The sequence below is a fragment of the Balaenoptera ricei genome, chromosome 20, assembly GCF_028023285.1.
Source record: "Balaenoptera ricei isolate mBalRic1 chromosome 20, mBalRic1.hap2, whole genome shotgun sequence".
NCBI lineage: Eukaryota > Metazoa > Chordata > Mammalia > Artiodactyla > Balaenopteridae > Balaenoptera > Balaenoptera ricei.
Window position 1 is genome coordinate 13,661,337 of NC_082658.1, and position 17,651 is coordinate 13,678,987.

The 17,651-nt window shown below is 51.7% G+C and overlaps 1 long non-coding RNA gene across 1 annotated transcript in view; it reads right to left on the bottom strand.

Annotated features, from left to right (window-relative positions):
• Positions 1–17,267, bottom strand: part of LOC132354819 (uncharacterized) — a 32,026-nt gene extending 14,759 nt beyond the window's left edge. Inside the window, exon 1 of the long non-coding RNA XR_009499421.1 lies at positions 17,210–17,267. This is a non-coding gene — a long non-coding RNA (uncharacterized LOC132354819). The remainder of the gene's footprint in view (positions 1–17,209) is intronic.
• Between the last annotated feature and the right edge of the window lie 384 nt (positions 17,268–17,651).

Sequence of the window (17,651 nt, forward strand, 5' to 3'; positions counted from 1 at the left end):
CAGCTTAACCCGGTTTCCTCCATTTCCTGGCCCACTATGCTATTATCCTCTGCTCATCTTCGGGCCTTGCCTGCTTAATTGCCTTGTCAAATTCGTTAGCAAACGGCTTGAAGCCATCAAACTTCAGATGATACAAACACATGGGTACAAGCAACTGGGACTACAGCCTGGTGACATATTTTAGGCAACACAGGGAACAGTTCTGCTCCTCTAATCCAGGGGAAAACTATGCCCGTGTTCAGCAGGAAGCAGCTTCAGAAGGCAGAGCATTGCCCTTCAGCACCCCTCAAGAATGAGGAGCAGTAACAGAAAAGGGGGGATTTTGTTGCCAGAGGTGTGCCAGTTCTTTGCTCAAAACCCACCAACCGCCACTTGAACAGGAATTAACGTGTATCTTTAAGTCACGGGGTCTGGAGACAAAAGAAGGAAGCTATAGGAAGAGATAAACGCCAGATAGAACCAGCTGGAACAAAGGTGGCAACGAATCTGACCTCCAGCAGACCCTCAGTCTCATTCTACTGAGTTTACTACATTGGCTACTGGATGACACACCTACTGGTGGCCCTGACTGGAAGATACGGACCAAGAAAGGATAAAAAGGGTGTGGCTCCCCTTTCCAGGAAAGTCCTGCCCCTTCCCTAGACTAATGCATGTGCCTCCCCATCACTAGCCTCACTCCTCCTGCATTTGTCTTTACTCTTTAAGATCAAATCCCTCTTACCACATGGGCAAGATGATCTGTGAACTAAGTTCCCAATTCTCCATTCTTTGGCCACAGAATAGAACTTGAGCTGCGTCAATCTCAGCTTCGGTTTCGTTCTTTGGCTATACAAACCCGAACTAGCATCTATTCTATACTTTCTTTTAATTCTTGTCCTTATACCAATAACAAGCATTATTGAAAACAGTCTCCTAAAAAGAAGACTCTTCGGGGAGTTCCCCGGTGGCCTAGTGGTTAGGAGTCCCAGCTTTCACTGCTGTGCCCCCGGGTTCAATCTCAGGGAGCTGAGATCCCGCAAGCCACGTGGTGCAGCCAAAAGAAAAAAAAGAAGAAAAAAGACTCTGCAGTCTATTTATTACCCTGGTTTTGTAAATCAGAGGAGAGGGCATTCCCTGGCAGTCCAGTGGTTAGGACTCAGTGCTTTCACTGCCGGGACCCAGGTTCAATCCCTGGTTGGGGAACTAAGATCCTGCAAGTCGTGCAGTGTGGGAAAGAAGGAAAGAAAGAAAGGAAGGAAGAAAAAAAGTTTTTAAAAATAAAATACAATAAGGAAGGAAGGAATTGAATCCTTGTCAACTGGTGTCAAGCCAATACCACAACCATTATGTCTTTCTCAATAAGTGAGATACCAGTAAAAAAAAAATTACATAACGTTGTAAAAGTTAAGTCATAGGCAAATATCTTGTATAACGCTATGGCATATCCATTTCATCTAGGCTCTCAGGATGCAACATTACCTATTATGGAAGAACTTTTACATCTTCATGATCACACATTAATAATCAGTTTTTGGATAAGTTCTCTAGTCCTCTATATTACTTTACTAATACTGACAACTAAACCGACTCATACAGGTACGCTAGATACACAAGTAGAGATAACCATTTACCAGCCACCATTCTAATCTTACCTGCCTTATCATCATTACGAATCCTTTACGTGATACATGAAATCAATAACTCTTCCCTAACATAAAATCTACAAGTCATGAATGATACTGAAGCTACAAATACACAGATTATGAAGATTTAAATTTAGACTCCTCAGGACTTCCCTGGTGGCGCAGTGGTTAAGAATCCGCCTGCCAATGCAGGGGACGCGGGTTTGATCCCTGGTCTGGGAAGATCCCAACATGCCACAGAGCAGCTAAGCCTGTGCACCACAACTACTGAGCCTGCGCACCACAACTACTGAGCCCACATGCTGCAACTACTGAAACCCCTGCGCCTAGAGCCCATGCTCTGCAACAAGAGAAGCCACCGCATGAGACGCCTGCGCACCGCAACGAAGAGAAGCTCCCACTCTCCACAACCAGAGAAAGCCTGTGTGCAGCAACAAAGACCCAACACAGCCAAAAAAATAATAAATTTTTAAAAATTAGGGCTTCCCTGGTGGCGGATTGGTTGAGAATCTGCCTGCCAATGCAGGGGACACGGGTTCTAGCCCTGGTCTGGGAGGATCCCACATGCCACGGAGCAACTAGGCCTGTGAGCCACAATTACTGAGCCTGTGCGTCTGGAGCCTGTGCTCCGCAACAAGAGAGGCCACGATAATGAGAGGCCCGCACACCGCAATGAAGAGTGGCCCCCACTTGCCGCAACTAGAGAAAGCCCTCGCACAGAAACGAAGACGCAACACAGCCATAAATAAATAAACCCAAAGTTAAAAAAAAAATTAAAAAAAAAATTTTTGACTCCTCTATAATCCCCACATCAGATCTAAAACCAGAATTATGACTAAGAGAACTCAACAACTCAGTAGGATAGAGATAGTCATCGAATATTAGTTTCATCTGAAAATGTTTTACACTCATGAGCTGTTCCTTCTTTAGGCCTAAAAAGCTATGCCAGGATGCCGAAATTAAAGAACGCTGATACTGACAGGACCAGGCCGATGTTGTGGACAACAGTCAGCAGAAGTCATTTTCCTGCAGTCAAGGACAGGACACAGGGAGATGGCTGAGGCTCGGCGTAGATCTGGAGCCTAAGGCGGACGCACTCTCTCAGCTCCACAATAGGAACTGGGCCGCTGGGGTCCCAGACCACCCACTACTCCCTCCTGAGCGGGATCTGGGGAACATCCCATGTCAGTGATGAGGCAGCCTGAGCACCTGTCACGACCTCGACGCTGTGTTCTGTGAGGGCCCCTTGCTCTTGGGATCACACCCCACGCTCTGCGGGTCGGCCCTGCAGGGTCCTTCTTGCCGCAGGAGCAGAGACCACCAAACAAGCAGCCCCCTCCCCAACCGGCAGGAAGAGGGGAGGGGAGCAGGGGCACCAGAGGAATCTCACTCAGACACCAGCATCCTAGGGGCGCCAGCGGGGACACGGATGACACAGATAAGGCACAGCCCAAGAGATGGGACCGGAAGGCAGCACGGGCAGCTGGTCAGGTCCTGGCTCATCTGCACCCCAGATGCGCTGTCCCTTGTACACCCTCCCCCGAAATGCAGGTTCTTCAGATACAAACAGGCAGAGCTTCAGACTGAAAGTCGGCTCTTCCAAACTGACCTGTTCACAGCAAACTCTGCAGGATTGCACTCAAACAGGTGCCTTGGAGTTGACAACTCAGGGACCAAAGTGGACGTCAGTGCCAGGGCTGTGGGAGGGTGTGCGGAGTGAGACTTCCATGGTTATGGGATTTTGGTTTTACAAGATGAAAAGTTCTAGGGATGGTGTGATGGCCCCACGACAAGGTGAATGTACCTGATGCCTCGGAAACGTGCCCTTAAAATGGTGACGATGGTCAAGGGTATGTGATGTGTGTTTTTTTATTTTTTCCTGATTCTTGACTTTTAAAAGTTCTTTGTATGTTTTTTAAAAGTAATTAATTAATTAATTAGGTTGTGCTGGGTCTTAGTTGTGGCAGGTGGGCTCCTTAGTTGTGGCTCGTGGCTCCTTAGTTGCAGCATGCTTGTGGGATCTAGTTCCCTGACCAGGGATCGAATCCGGGCCCCCTGCACTGGGAGCGTGGAGTCTCAACCACTGTGCCACCAGGGAAGTCCCTGATGTGTGTTTTAGTTCACTTAAAATAAATTTTTTAGGGCTTCCCTGGTGCTGCAGTGGTTGAGAGTCTGCCTGCCAATGCAGGGGACACGGGTTCAAGCCCTGGTCTGGGAAGATCCCACATGCCGCGGAGCGACTAGGCCCGTGAGCCACAATTACTGAGCCTGCGCGTCTGGAGCCTGTGCTCCGCAACAAGAGAGGCCACGATAGTGAGAAGCCCGCACACCGCGATGAAGAGTGGCCACTTGCCACAACTAGAGAAAACCCTCGCACAGAAACGAAGACCCAACACAGCCATAAATAAATAAATAATTTTTAAAAAATAAATTTTTTATATGATGTCTTGTTAATTGAGATTCCAATTCAACTCCCCTTTATCACAAATGTGCAAGGCCCAAGCACCATCCCCCACCTCGGGGGCCGTCATGGTACCCTCCCATGGCACGTGAGGGACCATTCTTAGGGGAGCTCATCTGTGCTACCTGAGCTCTGTCCAGGGGAGCCCAGACAGTGTGACCCCCATGGATTAGATATGCTATATGATATGCTGTGATATTAATATGACACCACCAAGGGTTACTGATCACTCAGCAGAACACAGAGCAGCAACCGGCTCACAGGTGCCTGTCCTCATATTAACACGACAAGATCAAGAGAAGAAAAGGGACCACAGGTTAATCAGGGCAACACCCTCAATTCAGATGTTGGAAATCTCAGAGGGGACAAGACACACTGCAGGCAAAGAGCAGATATGGCGTCTCCCCCTACACGTGATCCTGACCCATGTAGATGGGGTGAGACCCACACAATCCCCAGACCCTCACCTGGGGTCACACATCCACACACTAGAGTGACCCCACCTCCCCAGACCCCGCACCCAGGGTCACACATCCACCTCGGTCAGGACACCATGGCTGTGCTGGGTGGACCCCCAATGTGTGAACAAGCCGGGTCCCCATGACCTCCTAGGACTGTGAAAAGAAGTGTAGGGTCCGTTTCCTCTCCCGACACTTGTCCCAAGAAGTCAGTCCCCTCCTGTTTTAACTTTGGTCCTGTGCTATTTTAAATGTTTTTAAAACTTTCATGCTAAAGTTGAACACACTACGTTGGTTCTGGCAGGCTCGGCCTTTTCCTTTCTCACTGAGGTGTTGAGAAAACTCACGGGACAGCAGGGCTGAAAGAGGAGGGGCAGGTCCAGACTCTGCTGAGTAGGGATTGTCGACCAGAAGGAGATCACAGCAGCAACCTCACCTGCTGCCAGTCGGCCTTAAGCCCAGATCCATGTGCCCAGCAATCAATTCACCAGGTAAACCTGCCTCCTTACTGGCCTGTGCGTGCTGGTGAATTGGAATAATTACCAGGTATCCCACCTGAGGAGTCTCCACGAGCCCCAGGGAAGGTGACCCTCACAGGAGTAAGGACAAGGCCCCTACCACAGCACTGACCCCAGGGAGGGCCATGTAACCACACTCAGCGCAGAGGCTGTTACCCAGACAAGCCCGCCTCAGCTCCAGACCCCAGACGTCTGAGCACTGACGTTCAGATGCAGGCACAGAGCTTCCCAGTATTGAGTCCAGGCTGGGTCTCTACCCAGGACCCCACATCCCCCCCTGTAGCTCCCAGGACTGAGGCCAGGTCTCTACCCAGGTCTCCACATCCATCTTGAAGTTCCCAGGACTGAGGCCGCATCTCTACCCAGGTCTCCACGTTCTAGTGTACGCAGAACACAGTCAGGTCTAAATTGTTCTCATTGTAGAGAGCACATGGTCAGGTTTAAACATACTAAGTGTAGACAGGGCATGGACAGATCTAAATCTACTGTGTAAACAGAATTTGGCCAGGTTTAAACTTCCTTAGGACTGCTCTCCTAGGAGGCACAGGTCACACACGTGGGGTCTCTCATCTCTGGATGAGACAGGGGCCTCCCCGTCATGCGGGAACTGGGATGTACATTTCTTGGAGAATAAATCAACATCAGGCTCCACACTTCACCCGCATCAGGAAACTGAACACAATTTTTCTGTCATTCAACATTTCAGCATGCAAAACCAAAACGTTACCAATTTCTCTGGCCACGTGATGGTCAGGATCCAAGGGTAAGCCAGGAGTTTCTTGTAGTGCAGCCCAGTCTTCTGCAAGGACAGACCAGAAGTGGCCTGGTTCCAGCGCCCCAGGCTCCCCGCAGGAGGTGGCTGCACCGGAAGCCCAGGCAGGACAGTCCATCCCAGGGGTGATTCCGGGGAGCGCGCTCACGGCAGCCGAGAGCACCGCACTCAGGTCCTGCTTCCCGGCGGTGTAGGGTGGGGGGGCGCTGACAGCTCCTACAGCACCCAGCCAGGTGACTGCATGCACCAGTGCTGACATCTGGGACAAGCACCGCACCATCTTCAAGGGGAGAACACGGGGAGAGGTTGGGGCGCAGAAGCCATCCGAGCGGAGAACCCACGGGCCAAGCTCCTCTGGCAACAGCCCGTCTCCACCTGCCTGGCCACCCGGGGGCCCACATCCCCCCCCCCCGCCACGTGCAGGGTGCCTGCTCTTTCAAAAGCACAGGGTCTCACGTGAAGGAGACCCAGTGGGGGCTGTCACACGCCCCCCACTCCTGATGCTGAGTTTGGGGAGAATGAACTCCCTTGACAGGGCGACGGGACCCTCCGAGGAAAGAGGTGGTGGCCCCATCCTAGTCAGGGCCTTGCTGAGCGATCGGAACACAGGAGCTAAGTTCAGGACCTGGAGGCCAGGCCAACGGGAGGGGCACCCCCCAGCCCTGGCCAGGCTCTCCAACTGTGATGTTGTAGCTTAAAGGGGACCCAGGGCAGATGACTGAATGTAATGGGGGCCTAAGCTGGACCTTGAATGGGGCTTAAAGAAGGTATGAAGGACGTTACTGAGACAGTTCGGTGATTGGAAGACAGATTCTGCATTAGGACATCCTGCTCCATCCATTTAAATGCCCGAGATTTGTGACCTTTACGTGGCTACGTAGGATTGTTTGAGCAGGTACGTACTGACATATCTGGGGCCCAAAGCAGCCTGCACCCAACTTGCAAGTGGTTCCGGCAAACACACAGGTGTGCGCACAGGCAGGCACAGCACACTAACATACGCACGTGCACAGCACAAATATACACACACACTAGCATAGGAACACATATGCACATGCATGCATAGCACACATGCACACGCACACGAACGTGTACATGTGCAAATGCACACACGCACCTATACATGCACATGCACAGCAAATGTATACACACAGGCACATGCACACGCACACGCACAGCACACACACACAGAATAAAGTGAATACTGTAAAGCGTTAATTCCTGAACACAAGTGGAGCTCATATATATTCTTCCCTTTTTCTTAGCTCTGATGTTTTTCAAAATAAAAAGTTTAAGAAAAAAGTTAATGGAAATGATTTTTGATTCATAGGACTTTCTGAAGTTATTCCACAAATATTATAAGACATGAGAAATTAATGTAGATAGTACACATGTCCTTTGAGGGATGAATGGAGAAGCAAAACATGGTCCATCCATTCAATGGAATATTATTCAGCCTAAAAAGGAAGGCAATTCTGACATGCTACAGCATGGATGAACCTTGAGGGCATTATTCTCAGTGACATAAGCCAGACACAAAAGAACAAATAATGTTTGATCCACTCACACAAGGCCCCTAGAGCAGTCAGATCCATAGAGACAGAAAGGAGGAGGGTGGGTGCCAGGGGCTGAGGGAGGGGGAATGGGGAGTTAGTGTTTAATGGGGACAGTTTCAGTTTTGCAAGATGAAAAAGTTCTGGAGGACAATGGTAGTCGTGGTTGCACAACAGTGTGAATTACTTCATGACCCTGAAATGTGCATTTAAAAATGGTTAAGATGGTAAATTTTATGTTATGTGCATTTGACCACAATTTTTAAAACTTAAAAAAAAAACAGTAAATAGTCCATGAATGCAACAAGATGCACACTTTACTAATAACCCAGGGAATTAAAACCATAAGAAAAAATTATGCATAGACCTACCAGACTGGCAGACATTAAAAACACGGTATCAGGACTTCCCTGGTGGCGCAGTGGTTGAGAATCTGCCTGCCAATGCAGGGAACACGGGTTCGAGCCCTGGTCTGGGAAGATCCCACATGCCGCGGAGCAACTAGGCCCGTGAGCCACAATCACTGAGCCTGCGCGTCTGGAGCCCGTGCTCTGCAACAGGAGAGGCCGTGACAGAGAGAGGCCTGCGCACCGCGATGAAGAGTGGCCCCCGCTTGCCGCAACTGGAGAAAGCCCTCGCACAGAAACGAAGACCCAACACAGCCATAAATAATAAATAAATAAATAAATTTTTTAAAAAACACGGTATCAAATATGAGCAGGATGTGGAGCAATGGGAAGCCTGGTACATGGCGGGCACGCAACCACTTCTGAAACAATCTGGCCTCAGATAGCGAAGTCCCTGCACACAGACCCACACTGCTGCTCCCAGTTAAACACAAACCCATGAGCACTGCACCAGGACACACAGTCATGGACTCTGCAGCCACAGGAGCCAAACCTGAAAGAACCTGAAGGACATCACAAGCAGATGTAGAAATGAACTATGCACACTCATACGAAGCATGCTCAAGTTCACCACAGTTTTCCAGCTGCCTTCCCGTAACTTACTCACCTCAAAAGAAACCCAAAACCCTTTGCTTCGTACAGCCCCAGTTGGGTGACAAGCCGGAGTTCTATTCACTCTTGGGGCGGCCATCTGTGGGTGCCCCCCTGCATATGTGCGACATCATGAATGCGTCTGTGAACTAACATGAACCTAATGAACTTGTGTGTGCCTTTCTCTTGTTGATCTGTCCTTGGCCCGTCTTGTGTATGGGGCCCCCGCCAGAGAACCCAAGATGGGCAGAGAAAAAGATGTTCTCTTCTCCTCTGCAGCGAGACCCTCCCTCGATATGTGGTCACCCCAGAAACCTGGTCAGCCCAGGTACCTGGTCACCCTGGATATCTGATTGGTTCCTCATCCTCCACCACACACCCCCCCCAGGTGATGTCTGATTGCAAGGATCCCGGTAGATCAGTTTAGCCAGAATCCCCGCTGACCCCCAATGTATACTCATAGCAAGAGTCCATCTGTGCCCCCTCATTCTGCTCGTTGGCTGTAAACCCCTTGCCCACGCTGAATTCAGAATGGAGCCTGGTTCTATACAGAGTCTTCTTTTCCCCCATTGCAGTAGCTCCTGAATAAAATCTGTTTTTGCTGCCTTCATCACCATCTGGCTCTAGTTCTCTTTGAGAGAGGACACAGCAGGAAGAGAAGACAGCTGTCTACACACCAAAGAGGGAGGCCGCAGGAGAAACCAACCCTGCCAACACCTTGAACTCAGAGCTCCAGCCTCTGGGACCCATGAGACAATAAATGCCTGTTGTTTAACCACGAAGTCTGTGGTGTTTGTTACAGTAGCCCCAGGAAACACAGACACCGTCCTCTGTGAGAAGTGGTGAAGAGCTGGGTTTGCACCTGAGCTCCACCACCAGCAAGCCACCCTTGGACCAGTTACCCCACCATCCGTGCCTTGGTTTCTCATCTGTAAAATAGGATTGGTAATAGTGCCCATCTCAGAGCATCGTAGGGTGGATTCCGTGAGCTAAAGTGTATGAGGTGCTCAGAACTGGGGCCCACAATAACCATGCAGCGTGTTGGCCATCACCCCAACATTCTGGACCCTCTCCTCTGGTGAGGAAGTGTCCCCTCTAGTCTGGGGGAGGCCCATCCACCGGTACCATTTCCAGCTGTTAGAAACTCTTTGTTTACAGCTGTGGGGGATCAGAACTTGCCACCCCAAATATGCCACTTTGGCATAAGGGTTACTTTGAGATGATTGAGAAGCAGCAAAAAGTCTGCCCTCCTCCATCTGCCTGATCCCTTTGTGAGGATGTCCCCCTCCCTTTCCTGTACCAGGAAGGGGAGAAAGAATCTTATCATCTGAGAAGGTACCGGCTTCAGTCTGCATAACCTCACTAAATCAGCTCTGTCTTCCATGATTTTCCCCTGTTTATTTACCTTCCCACAACTTCCTGCCCCTAGAAACTGAAACCTGTTTTCCTTTGTCTCGTCAGTTCTCCAGAAACTTATCAACCTTTGTTAACAGGCACACAAGTCCTTAAGTCTAACTGTCTCTTTGTGTCTCTGATTCTTTTTTGTGAAGGGCTCTGTAAACAGACATAATAAACCTTTTGCTCCTGTTAACCTGTTGTTTGTCAGTTTAATTCGCAGATCTCAGGTACAGAACATAAGAGGGTAGAGGAAAAGTTTTTCATGTCCTACACATCAAGTACACCAAGAGCCAAGCCCCCAATGTTCTTGTTCTGCCTCAGCAGCAACAGAGACCAACCCTCTACCCATCGATGAGACACTCAGCTAGCACCCCTGCCTACATCTTCTCTCACAGCCTGTCCTGAGGCTCTCTCAGCTCATGCCTTGTCTTATAAACGTCCCCCCAGGTGTGAGCGTGGGACCCCAGGCCACCTGGGGGGCATGTGACATTCAGGCTGCAAGTGTCCAGGTGGCTGGAGCTGTACTCTGCCACGCAGCACACACGGGAGTGATTCCATCCCTGTGCCATCAGCTACGATGGCCCACCCATCCCCCACGCAGATTTCTGAAATGCTTGTGGATCAGGGCCAGGGCTCAGACCCCAAAACCCCACCCTCAGGACTCTGCAGTGTGGGATGGCTGCATCCTAGGGACCCTAAGTAGGAGTGTGGTCAGCCCCGATGCAGGGACACACACCTCTGCTGTCCTTATTAGGAGAACAGGGGCAGGTCTGCACCCCTCTAGACCACCCACCCCACTGGGCCCCCTTCACAGCCAACTGGAGTATTGACTGGCATCTGTGTCCTTCTGTATCCTGAGTTGGGCCAGGTCTCAGTGATCCCAGACGCAGGGGCTCAGGTAACTCCCGGGATCTCATGGGGATTCCCCATTTGCTTTTAAGGGAAAACCACTAGGTTTCAAATGAAGGGAACCAGAACTCACCAACCCAAAATGTGCCCGTTTGGCGTAAGGATTATTCTGAGGGGAAGGCCACTGAGAACCAGGAGACTCAGGAAACGCTCTAAGAACAGGGCACAAGCATTCTGTATGTAAAGGAAATTCACATTGATAAAGAAAATGCTCGGGCTTCCCTGGTGGTGCAGTGGTTGAGAATCCGCCTGCCAATGCAGGGGACTCGGGTTCAAGCCCTGGTCCGGGAAGATCCCACATGCCGCTGAGCAACTAAGCCTGTGAGCCACAACTACTGAGCCCACGCACCACAACTACTGAAGCCTGCGCACCTAGAGCCCGTGCTCCGCAACAAGAGAATCCACCGCAATGAGAAGCCCGCGCACCGCAACAAAGAGTAGCCCCCGCTCGCCGCAACTAGAGAAAGCCCGCGCACAGCAACAAAGACCCAACGCAGCCAAAAATAAAGAAAGAAAGAAAAGAAAAGAAAAAGAAAATGCCCATTTGTAGGGCCCTCTCCTTCTCCCATACCTGGACGAGGAGGCCGCTTAACAACTCTCATCAATAAAAAAGTCACCAACTTGAATCTGCATCACAAACCCCACTAAACACCCTTGTTCACTGTGCTTTCCTGGCCGCCTTCCCATTAAATACTCCCCCCGAACCCCTTCCTTCTGTCCAGCCCATGATAGTATTTAACTCCCCAGTTCTCACTGCCTCCTTGAGTAACATTGCTTTATAAACTCCCGCACCTACATACGTCATTCAAAAATTTTTTTTCTCTTGTTAGTCTGTCTTTTCTCATTTTAACTTCTGGGTTCCAGGTACTGGACCTGGAAGGGGAGAGGGCACCGGAGGTGGCTGCCATCCATCGTGAAAGCCATACTGGCATCTTCAGGAATGGCGTGCGCCATTGGTAACCACAGCTACTGTTAGAAGTTAACTTACAACCTTACACTGCATAAACTATATTCACAATAAAGGCAGCAAATTCTCAAAACTCACCACTACTACTGTAGACCTCACTGGTTATCGTACTGCATGTACCACCGTCCCTGTTTGCTCTTACCCCCTCCCACCCATAGTGTGTGTGGTGGAAACGCTCTCTGGGGTTCTTCCTGACTCCAAGTTCAGGAACATCACGTTGGAAACCTGAAAATGGCCACTGTGGAAATACTTGGGAACATCTACACCACAGAAACGGCAATTGCCACAACCCAGCCTTGGTTGACTGTTTTGTTGATGGTCTAGACTTAGAAAGTGATGGGGAAAGTGTGACTCGTGCAGACCAGGTGCACAGGTACGTGTCTGCGGTGCTGCACTGCAAAGACCGAGAGAACACTTCCGCATCCAAAACCCAGGACGCGATTCCGCAGAGGCTGCTGACGTCAAGGAGGAAGGAGTGAGGTTCTTCACACGTGGAGTTCATAGTCTTACTCCTTAATTACAAGAAAATACCAGGCAATGTCAGAACCGCTCTCGTGTTATCGACTACGGGACCATGGGTGATGGGGAAACAGGAGCCGGGCAAACATCCACAAAAGCATCCCATGAGGCCCTGGGCTCTCTGGAATCTATACCAGAGTCCTGTCCATTAGTATTTTTTGTGAATTGTGTGCTACACATCCTGTATATCAGTTTAGCTAATAAACATATGTGCCCATACATGCACCTTTTTGGGAAAGACCATTGATAATAGAGGATTGTGTGTTACCTGTTATTACATGATATCAGCATATTATCATCTCTGTTATCTGTGTACCACTCTCCTTCACATCATCTTATTTCATAAACTGTGCACGCATGCTGCCTCTTCTTTCCTTGGAGAGCGGCGTCCTGAACATTGGCCAGCACGCTCCTGCCCCCGACCCCGTCACCAGCCCCTGGCAGAACCCGGACCCTGAAACATCGGCTGGACTCACACCCAAAACCCAGGTGTCCAGGGGTTTGGATTTTCCAGACCTTTACCTCAATTCCACAACTTGCCAAATTGGATAAACACGGCCACTTTGCACACTCAGATGTCAGCGAGGGCAGTGGGCAGAGCTCCTGTGAGACGGAGGAAGAGGAACACAGTGTGTCCGACCAGCAGGTCCACAGTTACGACCATGGTGAAGCTGGGCACCCTCACGTGAGAACAAGACAAGGATGCTGTTACTCCAGGATGTCTGCATCCGGGCACCATCACCACAGGAGAAAGGGTCACCCCAACAGACCTCAGCCTCACTCATGCCTGAGTAAAGGAAGGAATAAAGGAAGGAAGGAAGGAATGGGTGGTGACCCGGCCGGGTGTCCACAGGGACCCAAGCCCCTCCCCCAGAGAAATTCCAGAGTCCCCCCCCAACAGGGAGCTTGCCTGACACCTGCATTGCAGGCCCTCGACACACTCCTTGACCCCAAACACAGGTTTGCTGAGTGAATGAACAAACATCACCCCCACGTACAGTCACTAGAGCCCCTACGTTTTAAGACTGCCCCTGCACCTTAGAGGCACACAGACATCTCCATCTACAGGGTCCAGGAGAATCCAGCTAAAATGTGAACTTGAAAGTGGAAAGATCACCCCTTCCCTGTACCTACCTTGTACCTCCCTTAGGCCTGCCCACCTGCTCGGCATCCTCAAGTGCACACACCTGATTGATTTGCCTGTGACTAATATTAGCGGCAGTTGTTCCAGAAAGGGGGTGGGGGGGGGTGACTGTTCTATCACTAGCACGTTGCTTTGCAATTTTAATCCTCCACTGAGTGAAATAATTCCTGGGGCCTCATCTACCTTGAGACAGAACAGAAAACATCCATCCACAGTGCAGACGGATTTGCAAAGCAGGCAGGAGAGCTCGGTTTCTACACAGCCCACCTGGGGCTCACACTGGGCAGCGTAAGAGCAAATCTAAATTCAAACCTCGGGGCTTCATTCTCCGGGAATAAAGGACGACTTCCCCCTTTCCTTTCCTTAGGACACTTATTTTAGAAAACGTGGGAATTCCTTCTCTGTCTCTCTGAGCTGTGTGTGCACATCTTTTAAAGACGGACATGCCTCTGACACTCTCACATCTCAGAATGTTTCCTGCAGAACTGGGCGTGTCTCAGAAATGTAATGGAGGAAAAAACCCTGACTCCCAGCTCCAGGGAGGAAAACCTGATTCCAGCGGGGCCTGGTTCCAAACACAGACTCGCCTCCATCATGAAGAAATCAGGGACTGTTTTATCTGGGAACATGGATGGAGCAGGTGGTCTCCGCTCAGCTGCATAGAGGGTAAGACTCTTCCTTCTCTGCAGCCTCTCAGCGGGTCTGCCCCTGATGCCACCTGTGAGGCGCGCCCCACTGTGGTTTCATGCTGGTTCCAGAATAAACAGGGTCTTCTCTCCTATGTTTGTGGCATGTCCTCTCCCTCCTGGCACAGGTCAGGGTCTGAGTGACCCCCCCCTCCTGTCACAGCCTAGGATCTGAGTGTTCCCTTCCTCCTGTCACAGCCCATTGCCTTTCGACAATGTTGAAGCTGACCTGAAGGTCCAAACCCCCTCACCCTCTGTGTCCGGGAAACAGCTTCCCGCAAAGACCCTTCCCCACAAAGACTCAGCTGAGACGCAGGGTCCCCCCTTTCCTGACCAGCCACACAGACCCAGTCCCTCCCTGGGCTCATCAGCCAGGAACTGACCCACTCCTTCCGAGGGTCAGTCAGAACAAGGGCTGGTTACACACACGATCCCATCCTCCCCGTCCCAGACTGCAGCCAACCACTGTCCTCTGCCTGGCAGAAGCCCTTCTCAGAGCACCTCCTGAGTCGGGGTCTCTGATCCACGTGCCATCAGGCTACCTTTCAAGCCAACCTCACACCCGGGCCTTTATACTTGTGTTTGCACCCCTCCATGGAGAAACCTCCTTTGTCCCAACTATCCAGATGCTTGCAAACCTTGTTGGGAGTTATCCCTATTGCCATAGTGCCTGCTCGACAGCAACAGTCCTTCTCTATTCTTATATCCCCCCTCTACAGTAATAATCCTCCTCTATTGTTATATCCCACCTCTTTGGTAACAACCCCTCCCCAGAGAGTAATAATCCTCCTCTATTGCCACAGTCCCCCCTCTACAGTAACAGTCCCCCCTCTAGACTAACAGTCCCCCCTCTAGAGTAATAGTCTTCCTCTATTGTAATAGTCCCCTTCTATTGCCACAGTCCCCCCTCTACACTAATAGCTCCACTCTAGTGCCACAGTCCTCACTCTACAGTAATAGTCCCCTCTGTACTGTCATAGTTCCCCCTCTGCAGTAACAGTCCTCTATTGTAAAAGTCCCACTTCTTTTGTAATAGTCCCCTCTGTACAGTAATAGTCCCCCCTCTACGGCAAAAGACCTCCATCTATTGTAACAGTCTCACCTATACTATAATAGTCCCCTCTCAACAGGAATAGTTCTCCACTATTGTAATAGTCCCCCCTCTGGTAAAAGTCCACTCTCTACAGAAACAGTGTTGCCTCTACTGTAATAGTCGCCCTCTACAGAATGGTCCCCCTCTATGTAATAGTCCCCTTTATTATAAGTCCCCCCTCTATTGTCACAGTCCCTCCTCTACTGTAACAGCTCCCCACGTTATCATAGTCCCACCCATTGTAGAATCCCCCCTCTACAGTAAGAGTCCCCCCACTACAGTAGTAGTCTTTATTGTAAGAGTGCCCTCTTCACAGTAATATCCCCCCACATGGTCATAGCCCCCATTGATTGTCATATTCCCCCCTCTATCATATTAGTCACCTCTTTACAGTAATATTGCCCCTTGTACAGATATAGTCCTTCCTCTGCAGTAAGAGTACCCCCTCTATTGGAATAGTCCCTCCCCAACTCTCACCCCCTTGTAATGGTCCCCCCTCCTCCTCACAATAATCCTTTTGAAATAAAAGTCTCCTTTCTAGCCAGGATTTGATTTTATTTCATAGGCCTCAAGGGACTGCAAGGGTGACATACAGCAAGACACTTATTGCAGGGTCCAGGCGTGGGTGGTGTAGAGGCACCTGTGGATGTATGTCCCCCATCATGTAGGGCACCTGTTGGTATGCCTGTGTCACCACCGCGGGGGCACCTGTGTGTGTGTCTGTCACCATTGTGGGGACACCTGTGGGTGTGTGTCTGCATCCCCATCACAGAGGAGACCTCTCCCCAAACACAAGTCACATGACACTAAGCGTGTCCTGTCCACTCCTGTCCCCATGTCCCCAGGCCTCTCCCCATAACCCAGGTCACCTGACCACTGAGTCTCCTGTCCTATCCTGTCCCACATCCCCCAGGCCTCTGTTTCATCAGAATCTGGGTCACTTTGTAACAAGTCCCTCATCCTCCCATTTGCTCCCTCCCGAGGTCATGGGTTTGTCCATGGTGGGAGGAAAATCACCCCATCCCCGGGGACACCAATCCTGCACTTGCCAGGCACTCACCACCTCCCAGGTACACGGGTGTGGGTCACCCGTCCACTCCCTTGACTGCAGACCCCAGCTCTCTGGTTTCCAAGTACAGATTCAGGTGTGCTCAGCACTAGTGTAAACCCAGAACCGCCCAGGCGATCCCCACTCCCCAGTTGCAGCTCAACCTCCAGCCCTGGGCCAGTACCCCTGGGAGTAAGCTGGGTGCACCTGTGCACCCCGATGCCTTCCCCACCCAGCGCTTCCTCAGCTGCAGCCACTCCATTCTTTGCCTTCTCCGTCAACATGGGACTCAGAGTAGCACTAGGAGAGGATTTCACAAAATGCAGCAGCTGCCAGATGAGTTAAGGTTCCAGTCCCAATGACCCGCCTGGATGCTCCCAGGTGAAGGAGCGCATGGACGTGCACACAGCCGGCAAACCCACCCGACGTTCCCGTCCTCCTCACCCGGCCTCCCGGCGAACGCTCAGCGGGCTCCTCAAACGCTTGCCAGGCTCCCCAAATGCTCACGGGGCCTCCTGAACGCTCACCGGGGACGCCAACTGCTCGCCAGTCTCCCCAAACGCTCAGCGGGCTCCCCCAATGTTCACTGGACCCCCCTGAACGCTCAGTGGGCTCCCCAAATGCTCACCCACACCGACCTGCCCGATGGCCCTGTCCCCGCAGCATACGGACAGGACAGGAGACCTCAGCCAACAAGTTCTTCCCCGACCCCGACCTGACCTACCGACTCGGCTGGCGGCACAGGAGACGGTGGACTTGTCACAGCCCCAGTGAGCCGCAGCCCCGGGGCTCCTGCGGGCTTAGCGGCTCTGACCCAGCATGGCGCCCACCTGCCCACCCCACCCCAGCCCCGACTCCCCCGCCACCCCGGCGCTGGCAACAACGGAGCCGGCGAGTGGACGCCTCCCGCCTGGGGGCCCCAGCCCTCCAGCCCCTCCGGCTGCCCCTCCAGCCCCCGCGTCCCAGGAAAGAAGGAGGAGCCGAGGCCCGAGGAGAGCGCGGACCACCCTCGACCCCCGCCCCACCTCGAGACTCTGAGTTCAGCCGTGCAGGCGGTACCCACCGCGCGGTCCAGCGGCAGCTCCAGCCTCCTCGCTCACTCTCCCACCGCGGGAGCCTCTGGCGCTTCCGCAAACGCTCTGGGCCGTGATTGGATGTGAAACACCCACTCCTGTGAGGGTGTGGGCGGGGCTGCCTCCCGCAGCTGACCTGCCCCAACCCCCCAACTCCGGAGGGGACCCCGCTGTGGGCACAGCACTGCCCCCAGCTGGGGGGGGTCCCCGGGGGGGTCCCCAGATCCTCACGCCAGACAGTCTGGAGGGACCAGACCCTCACAAGGGACGTGAGGGCTTTCTGAGTGTGACCATGGCATCCAGTAGTCAGATGGCGGCGTGTGAGGACGTCCTGGGTGTGACCTCGGGGTCCAATGGAATGTTCCCAAGATTATAGTTGATTATGTTGGTAAATAATATTCAATTTAAGCTCAGCTACAAGTTGCTTGACTT